Consider the following 15,317-nt stretch of genomic DNA (forward strand, 5'->3'; position numbering starts at 1 on the left):
CCCAGTTAAAGTTCTCTCTTTCCAGGTAACTCGGTTGTGTCAAGTTGACAAGGGCCATCTAGCACAGGAGCAAATAACACTTGGCGTAGTAAAAGAGCTTCAGTAACTAACGGTAGACACTAGCCAGTTTTAAAATCTAACTTGGTGAATTTTATTCTAACACACTCTTAATAACTTGTCAATATTAATATGCCTTCTCAAATTTTTAACAAAACGTAGAATCAGATTCTTTTCTTATTTAACAACTTACATCAAATTATTTATATATGCATAGATTTATATTATGCGGGTGTCCATTTTTTTGCAAATATTTAAGTAGTTCTGGAGGCTAGCCTGTAAAACATCTATAGAATTATAATTGAAAAGAACCTGGAAAAAAATCACAATATTTTCTTTTTTAACTCAAGTAAAAACAGAAAAATCCTGGAAATAATTACTGTGTGTACCTGTGTGTGATTTCACATTTAGATATATTTTTCATATTATTCCAAGGACTGCAGAGGAATGCCTGTTAAATGGTGCTCACTCTTCCTTTAGCTGTCTATAAGTTAAATGCAAACAGAAAACCTTCAGTATTATAGGCTTGCTCAGAAAGCCCTTGGTAGTTTCTCAAGACCATCTTGTACTGTGCCCTCACTCTTGAGAAAATGTTTGTTGAATCTTATGAAAACCTGCTAACAAATTGTGTTCTCCCTTGTTCTGCTCATCTTGACTATGACAACACATTAGTTATGACCAAACAGTCTTTCAAGATTTTTTTTTTGCTTCTTTGTATATATCCAAAGGTTTTGCTAGGAGTCAAAGTGGTACTTTCAAGTAAGGACAGATATGAGCATTCAGAAAATATGGTACCAAGTCCTCTCCAGGGCCTCACAAGGTGACAGGATTCTAGCCTGGCATTGCCTATGTAGTTTGCTCATGGACCAGTAGCATAGTTGTGATTGTGTGGACACCATCCACATATAGCAATATAGCAATCCATGCTATATGAAAGCAGATCCTAGATCTGCACCAACGACAATGAACTGGGAGGACTTGTGTAAACTCACACAGAAAACCGCAGTGTAGTTAGTTGTCTCAAATCAAACACTTCTAGTCTACTTATTTTTCATAGTAATAAGTTACCTTCCTAGGTCATGGAAAAATATGAGCCCATTTATAGGAGGACATAACTGAGTAAATCCATGCATTAACTGAGTCTAAGTGGAATGCCATTTAGAAAATGTCTCTCTGTCTCTATGTCTCTGTCTGTTTGTCTGTCTCTCTCATGTATGTGTGTATGTGAGTGTCTGTGTGTTATATACTACTGTGCCTGAGGTGTACACTCCCATAATACATGCAGGACTTAGGATATTTGATGCCTACTCTGTCACTCTCTGCTGTATTCCTCTGAGACAGGGTAGTTCATCAATCTTTGTATCCAGCAAGCCCAGCACATCCCCCTCACCTAGCACTGCGGTTATAGGTTGCTAGTCATGCCTGTGGATTTTACACGTGTGGCAGGCATGTGAACTTAAGTCTTCACAAATGTGAAGCAAGTAATCTTACCCAATAAGCAGTCTCTCCAGCTACTTGAAAATAACTCCTATCTAATCAAATATGGCAGTTTATGACTTAAGAACTTATATAGAGCTGTCAAAGTTTCCCAGGTGAGCAGCTGCTTTCTAAACACAGGACCAAGCAAAGGGATTGCTTAGGTAGTCTAAGCAGCAAATTTATAAGGTCATCTTTATAAGGAAGCATTCGAATATAAAGGTAATATGAAAGGAACACAGAAGAGAGATTCTTGGGATTGACTTTCTAGTCTTAGGATACAGGAATGAGAGAAATTTGAAGTCTAACTAAGTCTTATGGTAGAGGCTCACAACCATCCACTGGACTGAGCACAGGGTCCCCAATGAAGGCGCTAGAGAAAGGACCCAAGGAGCTGAAGGGTTTGCAGTCCCTTAGGACCAACAACAATATGAACTAACTAGTACCCTCAGAGCTCCCAGGGACTAAACCACCAACCAAAGGATACACATGGTGGGATTCATGGCTCCAGCAGCATATGTAGCAGAGGAAGGCCTAGTCGTTCATCAATGGGAGGAGAGGCCCTTGACCCTGTGAAGGTTCTATGCCCAAGTGTATGGGAATGCCAGGGCCAGGAAGCAGGAGAGGGTGGGTTGGTGAGCAGCGGGTGTAGGGAGGGGGGAGGGAACAGGGTTTTGTTTTTGTTTTTGTTTTTTTATTTTATTTTATTTTTTCTTTTTTTTTCGGAGGGGAAACTGGGAAAGGAGATATCATATGACATGTAAATAAAGAAAATATCTAATAAAAAAATTTCATGTAGAAAAAATCTGGCTGTTTAAAACCTTAGGATGCCAAAGCCAAGGAGACCTGCACTGTGAATGAGTGCTTTTGATGCATGCGTAGGAATAATCATATTAAACCTGTCTTTCAAAAGGAAACCCTGTGTGAATCAGGCAGTGGGCTGGCTCACAGGGCTGGCTGGCCATCCCCTCCCTGCTCTAAGTCACAGGACAAGATAAAAGATGAGCAGAAATAATGTTCCATAGCGTGGGCTGACAAAGGTCCTTCAGGGCTGGTCAAGGGAATGGGCTGAGTTCATTTCATTATCTATTAAAGTCCCAGATTTAATAATAGTTTCTGTTGATTTGCAGGGTTAACTTAGAGTTTTGTCTCATAGAAATAAATGTACGTTTTATCTTTGGGAGCAGATAACCCTCATGACACTTTTTGTAAAAGTATATGCTAACCCTTCTCTTTACAAGTGCCAGTATAAACCAATTTTTTAAGCAGTTTCTAAACTAGTCATTATATCTTACATCTTCTGATTTTTTTTTTTCTTTAACAAATGAGCTAAGGGGAATCTGGTATATTCATCCATTTTGTCTTTATCTGGGAGTTGTATTTTTTTTCTTTTTTTTTCCTTGTTTTTAGAAATTCCATTTTGACAAAAATCATATGCTAGTATTAAAGCACTGTGAGAATAAGATACGGCTTCACTTTCCAGATCTGGGATGTTGTAACGTGGGACTCTAAACCGAAAATGTTGCTGGGTTTTTCAAAACTCCCTGCCAAACATTAATTTAAATAATTTTAAAGCTGAAAGGTCAGATTGCATTAGCATAGGTAGAATGAGATTGAAAGAAAGAAACTTCCTTGATCCAAAGCGAGACAGAAGAGCGCAAGAAGACATGATCTCCCCACAGCATGTTGTGTTCTGTTCTAACTTATGAAACACCACCTCAAATGATAACTGCTAAAAGCAATTGCTGTTTAATTGAGCCGATTGTACTTCGGAGAGATGACCTCTGACACACACAAAGAAAGACACAAGATTCGTGTCTTTCCTCGCATTTCCTTCTTAAAGGAAATACTTTAAAAGACATAAAAAGGGGTCATCTTTATCTGACAGCATATTCAACACTCAGATGAGAAATCTCCCCAGCCCTTCTTGGACTGACAGAGAAAGTGCCACAGATCTACAAAGAGCGTCAATTAAGTGTGGATTTATGTAAAATGGCAAATTCTCAATAGGTAAACGTTTCAAAAATGATCACTGGCATGGTCTCGGGGTCAGAAGAAGCCCTGTATGCCAACCTTATTTTGGACAGTTTATGTAAGAGGTAAAAGGCGAGACAGTGATGAAAATAACAGAAAGAACACAAACTTAAGAAACTCATGATGCCAGACACTCTGGGATTTTTCCAATAATGGATTTGACTGGTACTTACTTTATACAATTGGAACATTTTCTGAATTAGGAAAATAAGTGTAGGAAGATTAAGTTGTAGAATTCTACAGCAAAGTATCATGTAATATACAGTTATCATACACGCACACACACACACACACACACACACACACACTTCACTCTTTAGCTGGAAGTCAGGTTCTCATGCACCCTAGGCAGGGGCCTCGCCACTGATCTATGACAAAGCATTGTGCATTTTATAAAACGTATGGAGAGAGTTTTCAATGCTCCCGACAAAAGAGAAGCAGTAACCAGTTAAGGAGACAGAAATTTCTCACTGCACACTATATACATTACCTGATTTCTCACTCTACTCTATATACATGAATACAGCTATAGAAGTATAGCCCATAAATCTGCACAATAGTGTCATTTAAAATCAAAACAATATGCTGAAGAGGCAGCTTCATTGTTAGCAGCACTTGCACTCTTGCTCGGGACCAGAGTGCAGTACCCAGCGCCCAACTGGCTCGCAAACACCTGTGACTCTAGCTCCAGGAACCCAATAACCATCTTTTGGCCTTTTTTCCTACTTCATCTTAAAATCCAACTACAGGTCATAATTAACCTTGAAAATGAGGATTTGCCCACAAGGCGTCATAGTAACCACAGTAAGTCTGGCAGACGCTTGGCCTTAGCATCAGAATCCTAAGTAGGGAAATACTGATTTGTCCTACCGAAGGAATCTTCTTTCATCTCTAAACCTCCAAACAGTATACTGGGGGAGGGGAAAATGGTTCTGTAGAAATAACCCCAGTGCCATACATGGATTCTTGTGATCGAAGGAGGTTTGTTAGCCATTTTCTGCCCGCTGTTAACGACTGCTCAGTTTGGACCATGCTGCCTGGTGGAACTCTATGTGACTCATGCTGAGGATAAAGAGGCATTTTCTTGTTGTGATTAAATGGTTTTAATTGCATGATCATTATTTTAATTCCAAAAATAATGTGATTTGTGCCAACACAAGATTTTAAAACAATTCTCAGTGAAAAACATATCAACTTAGCATAAAACAAAGCTTTACAAACAACATAAAGAAGCCAAGGAGAAAACAGAATGTACACACAAAATAGAACATGCTAGAATCTTAGTCTGCTTGCTAATGACGAACACTTAACACCCAGACGTGGGTGACGGATAACTGTGTGTTCACTAGGTGTGCTCTAGGTCCACACCTGTATTCCAGCTTAAGGGGAATTTTTTTTTTCATCCAAAATACCCTTAGAACTTAAGGGTGGTAGTAATCCTAGATACCATCTTGCAACTATGTACACAAAGGTTCCTAAACTTATAGAAATAGAGATACAAATCGAGAAAGATCACTGCAGATTCATTTCCCTCTTTCCATTTACTGTACAGCATTTATTAAACATGCTGTGTAGAATCCAAGCTGTCAGTTCTAGAAACCTGTATTTGTAAGAGTTTCTCCAAGCAGAAACTTGTACAAGCTTGTCAAACTAACTGCCTTTGCATAAAGGTAAACTCAAAATATCCCTTCTCGCTTGTCTCTTCTATTATTCCATTGTGGAGCACAGAGTCCCCTGTAAATTCATTTCTCTAGAGGCTACCACAGCAAATGGCATGAACTAGGCAGTTCATCAACTGATGAATGGATAATGGATATGTTACACATTTTCACAATAAAGTATCATTTCAGCTGTTAAGAATGATGAAATTATAGTGTTTGCAGATAAAAAGGATGAAGTCAGAAAGTTACTGGGAATGAAGTAACCCAGACAAATGTTGCAGGCAGACAGAGAGAAGTTACACGTGTTCTTGTATCACTTGTTGTTATTAACTTTAAATGTTCAGATGTGAATGCTCCATGGTCACTGAAGTAAAAAAAAATTAGTAAGGAGCCTATGAGGGATACTTTCAAGGAGGGGATATATAACACAGTGGTGTAGAGTGTTAAAGAACAATTGAAAAGGAAGGGTTAAATCAAGAGAATGATGGGAGAGAAGGACAGAGGAAGGAACACTGTGGTAGATAACTAATACTAAGGATATTTCCAAAATGTTTTATGGAAATCTACTGGTCTTCTTGATGGGGTTTCCCTTTTTATCGTCTCCTTTCCATCAGAAGTGTTCCATTCAGTAAATGTAAGCACCTTTGGGAAACTTGAATCCCTACTTTCTTTCTCTGAAATGCGCACTAACATAAAGTTTGATTGCTACTGAGACCCTTGAGAGAAGAAGAACAAGTGGGTATTTTTGAATATACATGTAAGGTGAAAGCTCCAAGCCCACTTCTAGGTTCTGAAAACCCACCAATCCCTCAGCTTGAAATCCCAAGAACCCTTCCCTAAAGCCCGCCTCCCACTCAGTTGTTTTGCCACCCTCTTGTGTCTTTCCCAAAAAAATCTCATGTGTGAGTTTTGTTGTGTGCTGGGACTTTGGGACATTTCTTGGCTCCTATCTGCCAAGATAGGTTTCCCTTTAGAGCTGTGACACACCAGGGAACCCTTTCCCCTTGGAACTGCAGCACTAAGTCCACTGAGGAAACCTTTCGCCCAAGGGCCGCAACCCTTACAATAAATATTGTAGCAGATGCCTTATACACATCTTCAATAGTCATTTGATAGTCATCAAAATCTTTTCTATTCATTACACATGTAAGTCAGAGAAATGACTGACAAAGTCATTGTTATCTGATGTCAGATCTCCTTCCCAAACATCCTGTTTTAAACATAAGACTCTGCCCAAGGATTCTCTATTTCTAAGGAAACCACAGAGCTCTATACTCCTCGGGCTTCCACCACCAGCTGAGAAAGACCCTTTCATTGTGCCCTAAAATCCAACTCTCATTTCTGTTACAAATTGTTGAAGGCAGATTAAAAAGTTGAAGAGTCAATCTATCTTTCTTAACTATTCTCTTTCTCAACCCCAAAATGCTCTGTTCACCTTTGCAAGTCTGAAGCATCTTTATGCTTTTAAATTTCGAAATGATTTTGAGTAACCGGGAACCCTTGTAGCATGTCGAGCACAACAGAGCACAGAATCACAATGTGTCCATCACCAGGTGAGAGGGAACTTCACAGTACCTGGGTCCTGGGTCCCTTGATCACTTGCTTATGCACACACCACTATTTCCCTACAGCCGCTTGTATTGACCATTCATCCTGTGTTTCCTGAGGCTTCAAACCATGAAGTGTTTGCCCATACGCTGTTGCTAAGTCATGTCTTTTCAACCAGCCAGAAGTTTTGGATATTTTATCAATAAGCATCCAAAAGAGAACTACGTTCCCTCGATTGGTATAATTTTTATAATTCTTATTAATTTTGATATTCAGTTCTTGACTAAGAAACAAAATCTCCCACATTTTTATACATCTCACTAGTAAAATCATAGTTTGAAAAATTAAATTTAAATTTTGTAAAGTACGTCTACTAAAGAGCAAATATTTTCAAGATTGCATTCAGGGTCTACTAATAGCAAAGTTCTTCTATATTCTACCTTTATTTTCATACCAAAATATTTATATGAGTTAATTAGGAAATACTTTATGATTTTGATGTTATTATTTATGACATTTAATGGTTACAAGTAAACTAAAGTTCTAGTTATGCCTTTTGAAATTAATCGTAATTATTATGACATGATTGTTTTTAAGTTGTCATATTTTTGGTATTTACAATAGATGTGACTGATTGTGTTCTTAAATTATATTAAAAAAGAATTACTGACCCTATTAGATGCATGCCACCAAAAGGTGATATATAACTAAGAATTTTGTCTATTGAATGCCTATCTATAACTATCTGTAAATTATTTAATTCAAATTTTTAGCACTTTCTCAATATCATGTTTTTATTATTCAACACTTTAACACAACTTTGTTACTTTAAATAATAAAGATGTTTATTTGTGTGCACGCATGTGCATGTGCATGTGAGAGTGAGGGCAGGTACCTGGGGAGGCAAGAAGGGATGAGTCCATCCTCCTGGTACAGGCAGTTGTGAGCCACCTAATGTTGATGCTGCAAACAGAGCCTGAATCCTCTAGAAAAGTAGGAAGAACTTTAATCCATTGAGTCATTTCTCCAGCCTTTATTCAACTTTTAAAATATTCATCAATAACTACTATTTTATTATATATGAAAACAGTGGGCTTCCACAATACATTCGTCTTTCCACACTTCGCATGTTTGTATTTGAAATACAAAAAACCCCATGGTTATTTTGAAAAATAGTATTTTAATAACAAATATTTAAAGAAATGGCAGGTTGGAGAGATGGCTTAGCACTGGCTGCTCTTCCAGAGGTCCTGAGTTCAAATCCCAGCAACCACATGGTGGCTCACAACCATCCGTAATGAGATCTGACGCCCTCTTCTGGTGTGTCTGAAGACAGCTACAGTGTATTTAGTTATGATAATAAATCTTTGGGCCAGAGCGAGCAGAGATCCTGAATTCAATTCCTATCAACCACATGATGGCTCACAACCATCTGTACAGCTACAGTATACTCATATACATAAAATAAATAATAAATAATTTTTTTTAAAAATGGCAATTGCTAATTATCATAATTCTAATAGGTAATAGATAATATTCTGATAGGTAATATTTAAAAAGGAGGAAGGAAAGGAGGAAGGAAAAGGAGAAGAAGAGGACCAAATAGATGAAGTTTCACTTCTAGAACACACAAGTATCAGCATTCCAGACTGCAGGTAGATCTTAAATGATGTTGGAAGATGTCTTAGGAATTTAAATTTAAATTTTTGTTCTGTCTCCCCCATAAGTTAAACTGTTGCTCAGAACACTTTGCTTTATCACACCTTACACCCACACAGGATACAGAACTTTCATAGGTCTGTACAGGTTTTAATCAGAATTTATTAATTTATCAATGACTGTCACCATCAGAATCCTGTGTTCATAAGGACATGCACACATACACGTGCACACACACACACACACACACACACACACCCCACACACACCATTCCTATTTTCTATCCTAGTCTTTTTCAACTCAAAAGTTTAATTTTATTTCTTGACAATTTTGATAAAACAGCTTTGTCTGTGTCTAGCGTATTCCATCCCAGTTCATTTTTCAAGGAGATGACACATCTAAACTATCTGCTCCTGTGCTTAACTCTGTCACTTAGAGCTGATGGAAGGAAAAGTTTAAATCATGACACTATAATTTACTGTTTAAAAACTAACTCTAAAAGAATATGATTTGCAGTGGGAAGAGAGCCGTGAAATCCAGGATGAGTTGGGAGGAGAAAATAATGTGACCAAAATATGGTGTATGAAAAAAATGAAAAATTAACTCAAGCAGTTGGTTGCATATGTAAACGTGGTTATTTGTGTACAAGTGCGTATCTTACAGTGTACAGTGAGGAAATGAAACAATCCCAAGTGTTTAAATGGAAATAGCTCCAGTATCCAAGGAGCCTTTTTCTTCATCTGTGAACTTGCTTCAACTTGAATCTGAACTCTGTTTTGTACTTTGTGATGTGCCAGGCTTACTCATCTTGAATCTCTCATTGTGTTTGATGGACAGAGCCCAGTATGAGTATGTATAGTTTAGCCATGGGCTATGAGTCTAACCCGCTGGGTTTATTCATCTCAGTGTACTGTTCCTGGAAAAATAGCATCATAATTAACACTGATCAATCACAGTGTTTATGGTTTTATAGACAACCAGAAAAATTCATGTGAATGCAGCCTCTTTAATTTTTTTGAGATTCTAATGTAACCATATAATTTCTCTCTTTCCTTTCTCCCATTCTTAACCTTCCTGTATACCTCTCTGTTCTTTTTCAAATTCATGGCTTCATTTTTCATTAACTGTACACACACACACACACACACACACACACACACACACACACACACACACACACTTGTATATTCCTAAATATGTAAATACAGCCTGCGCAGTCTGTATAATGTTACATATATGTATATGTCTGGGAGATTACCTATTTGGTATTAGGTAACCAATTGACGAGTCTCGGCATTCCGTGGCTGCCTGTAGGTCTTTGTGTAGGGCTGAGGCCTCACCATCTCTTCCCCGTCTATCATCCCTGTTCAGCTCATGTTTAGGCAGTCAGGTCAGTGAGTCTATGACTGTAGCTGCTGATGTTCTTCAAAGATGCAGATTCACACTGCCCCATTCTTCTGCCACTTCGAGTCTTTCTCCCCCTCTTCCTATGTATTCTCTGAGCCTTAGGTGCAGGAGTTGTGTTGTACAGTTATCAACTTGGCTCCACAGCTCTGCATTTGATTGGTTGTATTGTATGGAAGATTCCCAAGTAGTGTTGCCTCTTTCCAATAGCTGGAGGGAATGTATAGTAGTTGTTTTTTTTTTTTTTTCCTCATTGTGGCAAAAGACTTGGCACAGGCAGCTTAGGAAGAAGGGTTATGGCTTCAGTCACAGTTTGAAGATAGAGTGCATCTTGGCTGAGAAGTCACAGCCAGCCACATCAGTATGAGGCATGGGGCAGCTGGTCCATTCTATCCGGGGTTGGGGTCAGAGAGAGGTGAATGCTGATGGACAGGTTCTCTTTCCTCTTTCTGTTTAGTCTAAGACCTCAGTCTGAGAGAGAATTTGATAGTGGCAGCCATGTTCATGTTAGTTATGTGAAGCAGAGAGTAAAAATTAAAACAATATTCTGGATTAGCCTGCTTACCAATAAATGCATAGGATACGTTCTATACTTTTATTGGTGTTATACTCAAAGGCTAGAGTTCGTGGTTTTCAAAAGCTTTCTGCTGTGTGACAGTTCCTCCTTCTCCTCCTCTTCTTTAGTTTTCTCCTTCACATTCATTACCTTCTTCTCTTTGAATCTAGCTTATGAAGTAGTGTTTTCTTGTGCTGCTCTTGTTGGAGCCCATGCTAAACATGCTCCTGCAATCCTGCTTGGCCTCGCAAGTTTTGGGATTACAGGTGTAGGCAGGCCACCAGGCACTGCTCAACTCTTTCTTTTTTTAATAAAGAATAACCAGTTCTGGAAATGATAATACCTTAGCTCTCAAAGCTAGGTAATTAATAACTTTCTTTTTTTGTTAGACTGCAACAAAAAGAGTGACATTGTCCTTCCTGATTCATGTAACCCTGCCAGTGTGAGTGTGATATCCTACTATGCTCTCAGTGACTTCCCATTTAGTGTTTTATTTAATAAGCAAAAAGTTTAATTGGCTTTCAAAAGAAAAGTCTCAATTTACAAATTACATACAATTTTACCCAGTTGTGGTTTATGAAGGGCAACCCCTCCTCAAAAATCCATGTATGAGTTGTGATTTTCATTCTGCAGGAATCCAGAAGGACAGCCCTTCCCTTCCTACAATCTCATTGGTTATCCACTCAATGAACACTGCCCACTCCACCACCAGATCCTGTTAGAGCGTGACTTCAGTTTTCTGTGGCTAATCCTGGGCTCCACTGTTTCTAAGCAAAGTACAGGTGCTAAGTACATAAAAATGAAAGTCAAGGGCTGGAGAGATGGCTCAGCCATTAAGAGCATGGACTGCTCTTCCAGAGGTCTTGAGTCCAATTCCCAACAACCACATGGTGGCACACAACCATATGTAATGGGATCCAGTGTAATGGGATCTTTTCGTGTGTCTGAAGGCATTGACAGTGTACTCACACATAAAAAATAAATAAACCTTTTAAAAGTGTACAAAACTTCATACAATTTTTACAGACGTATATACCACAGTTATGTCAACAACTGAAATGTAAAATTAAAATTTACCCTGGGTTCTGAAATTAGTGGAAGACAATCACTCTGTCTAATCTGATTTTTCTTTCTCCAGGAGTCAACAATGAAAACGATTTTCTCCACTAAGAAATACCATGTAGGGATATTAATATTTTCTCTTTGGATAGTTGTTGCATCCTAAGGACACTGCAATGAAGTTAAATAAAATTACAACTACTTCTAACTTCATTTAAAACTATTATATTTATAAGGTAAACATTACAGCTCAATATTTAAAACATAAAAAGTATGAGTTAGTGCAGTAAAATGTAGGTACCAGTACAGTTACTCTCTCTACTTGTCAATCACAGTTTTAGGAAAACCATAGGCACGTTTTCAAAAGGTTCATTACTGAACATGTTTTCATTAGGGCATTTTAGTATATCAGATATTTCATGGGTAAGATATATTTATTATATATTATATAGTATATAATGTGCAAATTATGGTTGTATTATGTGTATAAGTAATGTATATATATTATATAATGTATAAAATACATTCAATGTATAAGACACATAGGCATCTAAATGCAAAACTTTTGTTTTGTTTTGTTTGTTTGTTTGTTTTGAGACAGGTTGTCTTAGTTAGGGTTCTCTAGAGTCACAGAACTTATGGAATGTCTCTGTATATTAAGGGAATTTCTTGTGAAGACTTACAGTCTGTAGTCTAACTAACACAACAACAGGCAGCTGTGGATGGGAGGTACAAGAACCTAGAAGTTGCTCAATCCAACGAGGCTGGGTGTTTCGGCTGGTCTTCTGTAGAAGTCGGTTCCAATCCAACGAGGCTGGGTGTTTCGGCTGGTCTTCTGTAGAAGTCGGTTCCAATAGATGTGCCAGCAAGTCGAAGAAGAGTAAATCTTCCTTCTTCCAACGCCCTTAATGCAGGCCTCCAGCAGGTGTGGCTCAGACATAAGGTGTGTACCACCATGCCTGGATCTAAAACTTGCTTTGTCCCAGGCTGACCTCGAACTCAGAAATCTGCTTGCCTCAGTCTCCTGAAATTAAAGGCATGTACTACCTTGCCTGGGCCTAAGTTTTTCATGGCCGCTATGCCTCAAGATCTCCATGTCAAGATCCAGGTCAGAAACTTGTCTTCTAGCCTCACGATCTGGATCACAGGTGTGTCCTCCATTTCTGGATTATAGTTCACTCCAGATGTAATCAAGTTGGCAGCCGGGAATGGCCATCACACAGGGTTTCTCTGTGGACGGCTGGCTGTTTTGAAACTTGCTCTGTAGACCAGGCTTGCCTCAAACTCACAGTGATCTGCCTGCCTCTGCTTCCTGATTGCTGGGTTTAAAGGCAAGCCACCCCCTCCCAGCTAATACAAAACTTCTTGATCCGCTAAAAGGATTTTATAAATCCCTTAATGACTGCTTTCAGTGCCTTGGTTATTTTCTTTCCCCAGTTTTATCACGCAACCATGAACTAACTATTAACAAACTTAATATGATAAACCTCTCTGGATGGATTTATGTACTGCAATTGGCAGCAGACACACCCATATAAATGGATTACTGAAGAACTCAACATACCTAACGAACTAACCAGGTCTTAAAGTTTACAATGCCTGGAAGCGATAAGGAGGCCTTGGAGGGCCTCTTCAATGGGCTTGTAAATTTTTTTTTTTTTTTAAATCTCAGGGTTTTTTTTTTTTTTCATAAAATCACGTTCCTTTAGGTTTTCTAGTAGTAAGCAATTTCCTCAGCACACATGTGGTAACATAGAAGAGAATCCCAGGCTGCTAATTTCTCATAAGCTTCTATGTGTTGTCTCCTAATTGTGCCATAGAGTGTAAAGGTGATCGACGAAGTGGGTATCTCTGCTAAGGCTTTATTCTGGGACGTGTGTGTGTGTGTGTGTGTGTGTGTGTGTGTGTGTGTGTCTCATCAGCGTTCTGAAAGTCCACCCTTATGCTAAGAGGAAGGAGCCGTAGACATAAGGAATCAGGGAGAGACCCCTACCCTGCAGCAGAGCAGTGATTAGAAAAGAAGGCTGAAAGCCTTGAAAACAGAAAGCAGAAACCAAGCCAGCAGTCCGCAGCCCTGAGCAAAACCACTCCCCTATCCAAACTGTGTGTAAACCCAGCTTCCATAGAAAACCTGAAGCCTACTGGAAGGGACACCGCTGCCACTCCAAAGTGGAGTTTCAGGCCCATCACTTGCGGTTTCTGTCACCCTCTGTTGCTCTTCATGAATGAAACATGCAGATGGCACCGCACATTGGCTCCTTCCATGAGGAGGAAAAGGGAGCAAGGAACATACAGCACAGCCAGTGCCTTAGAGATCTGAGACCAGGTACTTACACCTCCGAATGCTTCCAGATCACAGCCTCGGGGGAGTAGCTAGCCCATTTCTTTACAGCACTGTGGCTTGCGTCCGCTGTGGGAATTAACATAAAACAACAGAGCAACCCGTTAGAGCTGGACCGCTGGGAGAGCATCCGATTAAGGTGAACACTGATGGCACGCGGGCATTGTACAAAAACTGAGTGATAAATAGCTCATCTATACCTTCTCCTCTGCAAAAGGGAGGCAGTCGGAGCCTTGGCGCCGGCTGCTCTCTTCTTGTGTAACAGCTAAACCGGCTCAGTCCTTCTGACAGGGTGAGAAGCGCTCCAGCAGACAGTGTCTGGGCGGTCCTAGTGCCTGCTCAGGTTAGTCAACTAGCAGATTCCACAAGGCCGCCCTGCTGTGTCTGTCCGGGGCTGCCATCAGGAGGTCTTAAGGAAGTCACCTACCTAGCTAAGCAGCAGCAACAGTGGGCGTTGTTTATGGAAGAGTGCTAAGTAAATAATCATTTGCTAATGTGCAGACTATGCTGTTAAGAATAAAAGGATTAGCAATGACCAAAGAGTGCTAACAATGTTAGAGGCCATCAGATAGAAAACCAGTTTGTATGGACACTCCTGTTTACTGGAATTCATTTATTTCATAGTTTTTTTGTTTGTTTGTTTGTTTTGGGTTTTAAACCCACATTCAACTTGTAAAGGGAACAATATAGAAATTTCTCTAACCACTTACAAATACTCTGAGGTTCTAATAATTCAAGCCTAGCCTATCTTGTTTTTTAAAAAAAAAAATACAAAAGAAAACAAATGTAAAAGAAATAGGGACCTTTGGGAACTTATTCTTTAAAAGAGGCACAAGTGTAAACATCCACTTCATCTTCCTTTATTCGTTTTTCCCCCATCTTTATCACTAGACCGTCTCTCCACTCACGCCGTAGACATTTTCTGTGACCGTGTTATCATTTGACAATCCTATACCATTTGCAAAAGAATCTATTTGGTCTCCTTTGTAGAGTAACCCTTGGAAGATTACTCAACATATGGTAGGATCTCGGTAAATATCTGAGAAACGAAATGAAGTAGATGATGAGCTACAATGTTGCAGCGCATCATTCTGAGCCGGCAAAATTCAATTCACTGTGCATCTCTGAGCAACTGCTTCCGGTGCCGTTCTAGGTCCCTTGCACCTAGAATTCAGACATTTGAGAGTGATTAGATACAGATGCTGGGAACCAAAAATCAGGTCCTCTGCAAGAGCAACCAGTCCTCATAACTGCTGACCACTCTTTAGCCACAATTTAAATTAGAAGATTAGCCCAGGGTATGGTGGCATACGCTTCTAATACCAGCACTGGGAAGGCAGAGGCATGTGGATCTCTGTGCGTTAGTTCTAGGCCAGTCTGGTTTATGAAGTAAGTTCTGGGACAGCCAGGGCTACACACACACACACACACACACACACACACACACACACACACACCGTCTCAAACAAAACAAAACAAAACAAAATCAAACAAACAAAAGTAATGTATGCACATAAGTAC

The 15,317-nt window shown here is 39.3% G+C and overlaps 1 protein-coding gene across 1 annotated transcript in view; it reads right to left on the reverse strand.

Annotated features, from left to right (window-relative positions):
* Positions 1 to 14,099, reverse strand: part of Rab27b (RAB27B, member RAS oncogene family) — a 148,057-nt gene extending 133,958 nt beyond the window's left edge. Inside the window, exons 1-2 of the mRNA XM_031365979.1 lie at positions 13,997 to 14,099; positions 13,790 to 13,865 (exon numbers count right to left, since the gene is read on the reverse strand). The gene's annotated coding sequence lies outside the window, so the exon portion shown is untranslated. The remainder of the gene's footprint in view (positions 1 to 13,789; positions 13,866 to 13,996) is intronic.
* Between the last annotated feature and the right edge of the window lie 1,218 nt (positions 14,100 to 15,317).

Source organism: Mastomys coucha, unplaced genomic scaffold (assembly GCF_008632895.1).
Source record: "Mastomys coucha isolate ucsf_1 unplaced genomic scaffold, UCSF_Mcou_1 pScaffold13, whole genome shotgun sequence".
NCBI lineage: Eukaryota > Metazoa > Chordata > Mammalia > Rodentia > Muridae > Mastomys > Mastomys coucha.